The sequence below is a fragment of the Solanum tuberosum genome, unplaced genomic scaffold (assembly GCF_000226075.1).
Source record: "Solanum tuberosum cultivar DM 1-3 516 R44 unplaced genomic scaffold, SolTub_3.0 scf00098, whole genome shotgun sequence".
Classification (NCBI taxonomy): domain Eukaryota; kingdom Viridiplantae; phylum Streptophyta; class Magnoliopsida; order Solanales; family Solanaceae; genus Solanum; species Solanum tuberosum.
Genome location: NW_006239026.1, coordinates 1,054,871 through 1,065,284, shown reverse-complemented (window position 1 = coordinate 1,065,284; position 10,414 = coordinate 1,054,871). Strand labels below are relative to the sequence as shown.

The 10,414-nt window shown below is 35.6% G+C and overlaps 1 long non-coding RNA gene across 3 annotated transcripts in view; it reads left to right on the top strand.

Annotated features, from left to right (window-relative positions):
* The window catches only part of LOC102586820 (uncharacterized), a 13,306-nt gene extending 5,414 nt beyond the window's left edge, over positions 1–7,892 (top strand). For 2 of the 3 annotated variants that reach the window (XR_367374.2, XR_001473554.1), the window contains exons 4-6: positions 2,733–3,053; positions 7,230–7,327; positions 7,595–7,892. This is a non-coding gene — a long non-coding RNA (uncharacterized lncRNA). The remainder of the gene's footprint in view (positions 1–2,732; positions 3,054–7,229; positions 7,328–7,594) is intronic. The other variant, XR_367375.2, reaches the window with a different exon arrangement.
* Positions 7,893–10,414: the final 2,522 nt, after the last annotated feature.

Below are 10,414 nucleotides of genomic sequence, written 5' to 3'. Positions count from 1 at the left end.
GGTGGCTGTTTGGTACTATTGGTGTTAATAAGTCGTTGTTTATGTTGAAAATAAATAATAACTCATTGAGAACTTTTGTGGAACTGATGAGTAGTATTAGTTCCCTTTTTCTTTAGGCTGAAATGGAGAGAATAAACTTGAATTTTGGAAAGTGGTGTTTAGTACCAGGCTGTATTGATAGGTCAATTTTTTGTGCTATTCAAGATTGGAGTGTTCTGAATTCTGAGGGAGACGAAGAATGCACATAATTTTGACAGTGGTCAGTTACTATTTGTCTTGAGATATGAGCAGTTGAATACTAGAGAAGAATCTCATTAAATAGACTTTGTTGTGATGGTGGTTCAGAATTCACATTAAGTATGGTTACACAACTATAAATTCTGGTAATTCATCTTGTGCGTCCAATTTGTTCAACCTGATATATATGGTTTATTTGCATCAACAAGTTAAATTGGAGAATATTAGATGTTGATTAGTACTAGTTTTGTTGTAGTTCTTGTTTTGATCTGTAGCATTGTTTATTCTTGATTTCAATAATCTGTCCTAGTATGTTGTTTATTGATTATTGCACTATTCTGTTGTTGTTGTTGTTATATGTTGATTAGAGCTATGAATTTAGTAGTCCTAGATGCGTTACACTTAGTGATACAAAGAGTAGAATTATTGAATCTGTGAAATTCAGTCTGTATACAGGATTAGTGTTTCCTGTAAGGACTTGGGGGGTCATTTGGTTTAAAAACAAGTTGGGAATTCTAATGTAGGGATTAGTAAATTGTAATGTAGACATTATTTTTTATCAGGTGTTTGGTCTATGTATTAAAAGTTGGATATACATTTTATCATTTACAATTATACCCTTGCCTTCTTAACAGAATAACAACATCATGTTGCCTGTAAAGAGCTTTATTTTGGTGAATGAATCTTTTAATACAAACATGTATAATTAAATGGAGACTCAGATATGGCGGAGGAACAATTAGCAAGTAAAGGGGAGGTCAAAAGAAAACCCAAATCACCAAAGCCACCACAATGTTCCTGTCCACCCGATTAAACACAAAAGCAATGAGATACAAACAACAAAACCAACTAAAGCAAACAAACACCCAATTGGTGCCCAAGATCATAATGGGTTGTTTGTTGAAGTAGAACAACGGGCAATAAAGATAGAAATGGGTTCTCTGCAGAGTTGAAGTGGAAGTATGTTATGAATGATGACTCACTGGACAGGGTTAGTTTAGTCTTTTAGGTGATTTATCCCTGTATAGCTAATACTAGGATTAGTTATTCCATGTTGCCTTCCGTATAAAGTTATACGGAGATTCCGGTATAAGAAATACAGTTATTATTTATACCATATGTGAAATGGTCAACCAAATATAGGACTAACTAATACAAAGTTTGTACTGTGATTATTTTCTGCAATACGTCAAACCAAACGCCCCCTTAATGTTCATACTTACACAAGTGAAATGGAGAGAATTAACTGAGATTTTGAAAGGTGATTGTTCAGTGACGAGCTGTGTTGTTAGATTGGATTGTTTATATCGTGATGGTTTGGAAGTATTAGCTGTGTAAGCTTGACAATGATGGGTCAGTTACAGTGGTTCGTCTTCAAGTAAGCAGTTGATTATAGATGAGCATCTCTTAAATATTGTTTGTTGCAGAGGTGGTTCAAAATTCATTTAAAAGCGTCATTTAAAGTTGTGATGTGGTTGAGCTGGTTAGAGGTAATTTGGAAGTGTGATGTCAACTTGGTTGATGAGAGTTCTTTTGTAATGGATGAGTTGTTGCAGTCAATTTTTTGGTGATGGAGAAATCAGTCACGAGCCAACCCTTTGGTCAACGTAGCTTTCGAAACTCAGGAATGATGGGCTCACTCTTTACTTTTCTCCACTCAAGTACTGGACTTAGTTTGTTTGACATAGGACTCAAACTAGTAAATTAAAATACAAGTCTCCCAACCCTTGCTAATTGAGCATAATCATCTTTTATTACACTTTTGAAATCTAAACCTGGGGATGTAATGGTTTATGGCCATCTGCTGTTAAAAGTTTGTACTTTGATATAATTATGAATGAATAACATTTGTTGGTGATAGATTCTGTTTTTGGTGAGTTGATTTCAAACTGCAATGTTGTATTTTCATTAAAATACATTTTTGCTAGGTCTTCTTGTCTACTAGAAGGACATAGATGTGACTTTTTGCTAGGTCTTCTTGTCTACTAGAACAGTGACATAGATGTGACTTAGCAAAGATGGCAATTCTTTAAGTGCTTCTAGATTATTTCATAGGTTTTTACTTCTACATATAATAATAGTGTATTGCCATGTCCTTAGCCTTCAACTAAGTGCACGTGTGACACTTGGCAACTCTCTCACAATCTTGCACAACTTACTCACGATCTTGCTATGCCAAATTTGCTAAAAAAAGCTAGTGTATTGTAGAGAACTTGATTATTTTTTTTCTTGGTGATTTACAAATGAATGCCCCCCACCCCATACACACACACTCACACACTCACACACCCTCCTCAATACTAGTAATATAGGAGCTAGTGGGTAAATAATAATTATTGTACAAGTCCCTCATATCTTCCAAGGACTTCCTAGCAAGTAGCAAATCCATTTGTTTGGTACTATTGGTAATAAGTCATTGTTTATGTTGAAAATAAATCGTACCTCATTGAGAACTTTTTGTGGAGCTGACGAGTATTAGTTCCTTTGTTCTTTAGGCTGAAAATGGAAGAAATGATACCTCGGATCATGTCTGTCACTGGAAATGTCGAATTTGCACGTTGCTTGCTTGATGGGAACTCATATCCCACAGGAAAAATTCTTCTTTGTACAGTAGCTATGAGAAAATTAGTTTGTCTCTCTCTAGAATCTGCTAGATGAAGACCTTCTTTTGACCGCATCGAAGCCTTTAGTTTTCCTTGCCTGATTCTATTAAGGTACACAAGATTGAATTCCAGTATGATAAAACATCCAAACAAGTAGATGTTCAAGTGCTTAAGGAAACACTTGGGGACCAATTGAATCAAACGTCAGTGAAGGTAAGTTCAAACTTTATACTTCACTGGATGAGTGTAGCTTTATGCATTTTCCCCATGTAGAATTTCCACTAATATACGACATGATTTATGATTGACCTCTTATAATCATTCCCAGTGATGGTTCCACATCAAATGAAGAGGACAGATCATCAATGTTCAAAAAAAATAAATGAGGAGGACAGATCACTATTCAGGCTCTGTTTTTTACCATAAATTTTGGTTCCAAAATTTGAAATACTACGTGGAGATCATTTTAATTAACTGTTTGTTTATCAAATTGGTCCAATAATTCAACTTCAAATTTGAAGTTTGAATTATACATTCTAGGAGTTTTTTCAAGTTTTCACTCACAGAACTTCAACTTTGTTTCCTTGTCCAAACACAACTTCAACTTCTAAATACCCTTTTTCAACTAGAAATGCTACTTTCTTTTCTTTTTCCAAATCTCAACCAGATCATGTTCAAAAGCCTACTTACTGTTTATTAGGGAACATACAGGTCAAACACTTTACATTTTTGTTCTTCTTAAATAATAGCTAGTGTAAAATGTTGTAATGAGATGAGTATATGGTTCATCTTTTTTCTGTCGTATATATTTGACAAGTAGATATCTGGCTATCTTAATTGGATATGTACTTTGAAATTAAAGGATTACAACTATCTCAAATTGGATATGTATCTTTTTGTTGGTTGGTTTTGTGACAATTTCACTTCTCTTTAAACAAAGAGCACAGTATTTAATTCATTATAATATTCTTTTATGCATTAATGATTTTATTTAAGAAGTTACTCCTTTTGCCCCATTTTATATGACAACGATCGATAGGACGCTAAACATATGATATTAATTTGACTTGTATACCATTTAAAGAATAAAGGGATGCATTGAAGCAATAGTAAGAAAGTATGTTAAGTTTTAAATTTGATTTGTTAAATAATTTTGAATTGTTAGAACTTATGGAAGTTATAATTTGAAACGAACCATAAATTTTGCCAAACATGTAGTGATGTCCCAAACTAAAAGATTATGATGGGCGGAGGCAGTAAATTGGACTGAATTATCTTCTTGCAGACAGTTTCTTTTGTTTATTATTATAATAAAAATAATAGTTTACATGTCTTTGGTTTATTGTGTTTCGATTATCACACTATTTGTTGATGTTACCGATCTTTCTTGTAAACTTTACACTGCCTTTCTTTTTTTTTGAGAAAGTTAACTGGTATTATAAACAAAAGGAAGTACACCAATAGTGTGCTCCTAAGTAGTTACATCAAAATATGAAGGGACATCCAAAACAAATCTATCACCTATATCCATTATAGACCATCTAAAAACAGAGTGATGTCCCCACTCCCCTATATCCTTAGGTACAGATTGAATACACCAAAAGTAGAATGTTGCTAGACAGTTCATCTTCATACTTTGGAAGGAAATGCTCTTGTTCTCAAAACATCTCTGATTTCTCTCCTTCCAAATTGTCCACCAGATGCATGCAGGGACAATCTTCCATCTCTCCTTGTGTCCTGATTGATTTCCATCCCTATTCCAGCATGCTAGAGCTTCTACAGTATGTCTTGGCATGGCCCATCTAATACCCCTGAGATTAATGAACCATTGCCATAATTTTTCAGTCACTTTACAGTGTAAAAAAAGATGGTTTACTGTCTCTGTTTCAGCTTCACAAAAAAAACATCTGGAGCATAACTGCCTTCCCCTTTTCATAAGGTTGTCCTGAGTCAGAACTGCTTGATGTGCAACTAGCCAGGTGAAACAAGCCACCTTATGAGGTATCTTCCCTTTCCAGATCATCTTCCATGGCCAACCTTCCTTGGTTTCAGTTGAGATATCCAGTAGCTTGTATGCTGATTTCACCTTGAACTTGCCATCTTTATCCATCTTCCACAACAATCTATCTTCCTCAAAATTCAAACTTAAGGCTCTTAGCTTGTTCCAAAGTATTGTAGAATTGGATCATTCTCTCCACTTCCCAGTCATTGAGGAATCTTCTGAAGGACAGATTCCAACCTTGTGCATTTTTGACCTGTGAGATTGTAGCTAGCTTCTGTTGATTAATAACTGCTATGCTTCTTCATTGTTTTTTTTTTTTTTTTGATTTGCACCGGGTGTCCAAGTCTCTTTGAGACCCGACTAATCCCGGGGGTGCACAGGCCCTCGGCAAGGAGTTTCCCGCAAGTGCACCACGGTTAATTCAGGTTTTACCCAGTCCGATGGCCCTCAGAAATTGTTTGCACCCAGTGGGTTTCGAACTTGAGACCTTGAAAGGGAGCAAACCCCAAGGCTCAAGTCAATTGCCAGCAGGCCAACCCAGTGGGTTTCTTCATTGTTTTCGTCCTCTTGTACTTAAGTTTGATGCACTAGAGCCGAGGGTCTATCGGAAACAACCTCTCTACCTCCTCGAGGTAGTGGTAAGGTCTACGTACACTCTACCCTCCCTAGGCTAACTTGGTGAGATTTCACTGCGTATGTTATTGTAGTTTACATGTCTCTCTTTCAAATTTTATTGGCACACATTTTCAACTAGTTAGAAATTGACATCGCGTCAACTTATAGATTCAATTGATTGGAGGGAGATGTTCTGCATTTTGTACAAACACCACTGAAATCTCCGTTATTTCAAGCTCTTAAATTGAGTGTAGTATTCCATTCTTGTGATATATCTCATACTCCAATATAACAGATCAACTAATTTGTTGAGAAGGAAATTTGTAGATAACAAAAACATGTTAATTTTGTAGATATTTGATTGTTAGGTACAGATCTATCTGTTATTCATACACTCAAGGAAGAAGATCTCAGTTATATATGTTTGAGTTCATTTTGCTTTTAGAGGACCTTAAAAAGCTAAAGAGTGACAAATGGGGGAGAGTTATTCATCCGAAGTCCCAAGGTGGCCTGGGAATTAGAAACTTGTCAATGCATAACAAAAACATGTTGATGAAAGGGCTATGCAGATATCACAAGTGGATCAAGCCTTGTGGAAAAAGGTTGTGAATGCCAAACATGGTACTAAGAATCACTGGAGCACCAAGGTTGTTAGTTCTCCATACGGTGTGGGTCCTTGGAAGTATACCAGCAAGTTAGGGGTGGGATTCTATCTCAATTGTAAGTTTTAAGGTGGGCAGTTGATTAAATGTTGGGTTCTGGAACATTACAAGCTGATTTTCCTAGTCTCTATGCAATAGCCACCAGCAAATCTTCAACCATCTCTCAAAATAGAGCTGACAATACCTGAAACCCTCAATTCAGAAGGAACTTCCAAGACTGGGAACTACAAGACCTTCTCAGCTTACTGGAGAGGCTAGGAGTTGTCCAAATCAGTGATCAATCACCTGACAGACTCATTTGGGGGGGATAAAGCGATTGATAAATATTTTGTCATTTGGGGGGATAAAGCGATTGATAAATATTTTGTGAAGGCAGCATACAATTCACTATGTGCTCAGAATGAAATGCTAGTTAATTGGCCATGGAAGTCAATCTGGAAAACCAAGTTATCCCCCAAGGTGATTTTTTTTAGCTGGCTAGCCCTTCATGAAGCCCCTCTCACCCTAGACAACCTCATTAGGAGAAAAATCTACATCAACAGATGCTTCTTGTGTCACCAGGCCCTAGAGACCAACAGACATCTTCTTCATTGTCCAGTAGCCACAGGAATATGGAACATGTTCATCTCAGTTTTTGGTCTAAAATGGGTTATGCCAAGTAGCTTTAAAGATGCACTGGTTAGCTGGAGCTCATGGAAGGTCGGAAAATCCGTCTATAGAGTATGGAAGATGATCCCCGCTTGCATTTTTTGATGTATGGAGAGAAAGAAACAATAGATGCTTTGAAGGCTCCTCTTCTTCAAGCTACATTCTTAAGTCTAGAGTTTTAACAACCTTCTGTAGCTGGAGCAATTTCTCCCCTGTCAATTCCCCTGAAACTTTTTTGGACTTTGTTAGCTCCTGAACTTTAGATATTAGCCTTTGTAATAGAGCTAACAATGTAAATTATGCATCTTCTTGATGCCTTCAGTGAAATCTTTTATCTGGTTTATGGCACAGTACTCATGTTGAAATTTGTTATTTGGTACAGTACCTTAATTACTTTGATGACCTTTGCATGAAATTTATTGAACATGTGCAATGCTTATTGGAGTGTTGGAATGAATTTAGGCCAACTTAAACAGTGAGTCAAATGGAGGTAAATCTACCTAAGGTCAGATCAGGAGCACTACAAAGATACGTATTGCTTGGACAAAGGGTGAGCACAGGTCAGTAACGATTGAGCTTTGTTCACTTCTTTTTTTTTGTGTTTTTTTTTGTAGCTTTGATCACTTCAGAACAATATTATGCTAGATGGCTTTTTGCCAAGTGTTAATGAGAAATTCGTGAGTACATATCTTCTGATAATCATTTATTTTAAACCAATATCATATTTCTGTCATCCTTCAGTTATGTTTAACTTGGCATTCCCTAGTTGTAACTAGGAAAATACTATAATAAATTGACTTACGGTTTGTGTATTTTGGGCAATGTAGAGTTTGAGACAGAAAGATTGGGCTGCTTCTTTGTTCTGGCATGGTTGGAGTTGCGAGAACGTTCATCACGAAGGTTAGAGTTGCCAATGCATCTGCGAACTTATTTTTTTCTCAGTAGTGGAGAAAAAACTTATTTTTTTGTTGAAAAGGCGCTTACTATACATGGCGACACAAGTATGCCAGTAAGACCAGTTTCGATATCCTTATTATGCAATCGAGACAGAGATCTCAAACATCGTAGACAAAGTATTTTTCTTATATTATATGAGGGGGGGGGGGGGGGATATGTTGTGTTCTTGAACTGATAATTCATCAATAATTGCACACAATTTTAATAGAGGGACAACCAGTTTTTAGACCATTGAATGATTTTTGCATTCTAGCTAGTAGTTCTTTGGAATAGAGGCCACTCGCCCTATCATTCTGTGTCTCAACTGGTTCTTATTTTGTTAAAAACCTTTTGGGTGGCCCAACGGTTTGGGTTTGGGACTTCCATGTTGGAGGTCTCCAGTTTGAAATCCCTTGCCAGCGAAAGCAAGTTTGTCTTCTGGGTCGAGCTCGTCACAACATGTTTGCTTAGTGCGGGCCACCTCTCCTATGTGGTTTGCGAGCTATTGTATAAGCCCAATGTCGTATGTGACTTGTTTAAGATAACAAGATTCAAAGTGCACCAAGACTCTAATATTTTTGTTTCTTAAAATTTTGTGTCTAGTTTAACTAAGATACTTACATTGCATCGATAAAAATAACTATTATATGTAATTTCCTAGATAATAAAATAGGACCACCCTAGCCTCAAGCAAAATAGTTGGTTTGAAAATGAAATGTCCATTCAACTAGTGTATAAGGTAGACATCAATTTAGTATTTATCAAACAAAACTACCATATCCTCTTTGTTTAACATCAATGACTAGTTAAGGACCATTTAGGGGCCCAACCTCACCAAATGTGGCCTTAGGTCAATATCAAAATTAAATTTTTATGTCTAGGCAATTTCTTACATGAGCTTTAAAGTCACTATTTGGTACTAGTAATCCATTAAACAAAACAGTACAATGTGATGTATATGTTGTTTGCTGTTTATCTTCAAGTTCTTTCTTCATAATCCCACTTGCCCTATCTTCAAGTTCAAAGATAATGTCACCAAGTGTGGCAAGCTCTTGCAAGAAGACAACACATCAATAAATTATGCTAACCCGTGTTCTCCAAACTTAGCTAGATAGTCTCTTACTGTTAAAGCTTATCAAACGACATAGGTTTTTTTTCCTTTCAATTATTCCTATCGATATCAAAACAAATCATAATGATTGTTTTTAGTCATGAGTTTCTGCCAACAGAGTCGGTTAACTAATATCGCAAATTAGCCGACTAACATACACAGAAAATGTTTAAAAATTTGAATTTCTATTTCGTGACACTGAAATGCTAAAAAAAAGACAAAGTTCCCTATTTTAAAAAAAGACGTCATTAATGAAAATGCAATGAGTATTGGTCACTAGGTCTATAGACCTGGTCTGGCCAAGTTTAAGGGCCATTGAAGTCGGTCGACTAATTTTTATAAAATAAATCAATGGACTAACATACATGAAAAATATTTAAAATCTTGAATTCTTATTATATGACATCGAAATGCTAAGTAAAGAGAAGCCATTACTGAAAATGCAAGAAGGTACTAGTCATCAGGATTGTGAGGCCCATCCTGGCTAAGTTTGGTGGGAGTCTGTCGAAAATTTTCAAAAAATCAATAGACTAACACACAAGAAAAATACTTAAAATCTTGAATTCTTATTATGTGATACAAAAATGATTTAAAAAGAGACGTCATTAATAAGAATGCAATGAGTACTTATCACCAAACTTGTGACGCCCGATTGAGCCGTGTTCAAGGGCCAGCAACGTCGATTGATTAATTTTCAAAATATTATAGACTAATATACACGAAAAATACTTAAAAAATTTAAATTCCTATTATGTGAAAGAAATGGTTAAATGGTTAAAAAAGAGATGTCCTAAATGCAAATGAAACGAGTACTAGTCACCAGGCTTGTGAGATCAAACCTGGCCAAATTGGCAGGCCAACAAATTCAGTCGACTTATTTTTGAACAATCAGTGAATTTCAAAAGATTTGCAAAAGAAGGTGTCAGAAATTCATAAAATTCATGTACTAACACACAACGAAAATTGAGAAAATCGTCCAAGAGTGGCCCATACATGCTAAAAAGTGGTGTGAATCATGGTGAGGCTATAGGTATTATTCTCCCCAGGTCATTACGGGGGAACCTATAAAGTTTTCGCAAAAAAAGTGTCTTAAATTCATATCACAAAAATATTTAAGTACACAGAAATATGAGAAAAAACGCTTAATTTTTGTTGAGTGACCCCTAAATGTCAACAAAATAACGTGAATCATAGTGAGAATATAGATATTGTTCCCTCAGGTCATTACATAGAGTCTTGTTATTTTTTTTGCATAAAATGTAGCTGAAATTTGTGTTACCAAAAAATTCATGTATTAACTCACATGAAAAACTGAGAAAATCTCTTAATTTCTATTGAATTGCCCCAAAATGCTAAAAAAAAAGTGGTGTGAATGATGATGAGGAAATAGGTGTTGTTTCCCTAGATCATTAGAAAGGGTCATGTAAAGTTTCTGCAAATAAAAAAATGTCTGAAATTTGTATCACCAAAAAATTCATATACTAACACACTAAAAATTGAAAAAATCGCTTATTTTTTGTTGAGTGAATACTAAATGCTGAAAAAGTGGCATGACTCATGGTGAGACTATACGTATTGTTCCCCAGGTCATTACGGAGGA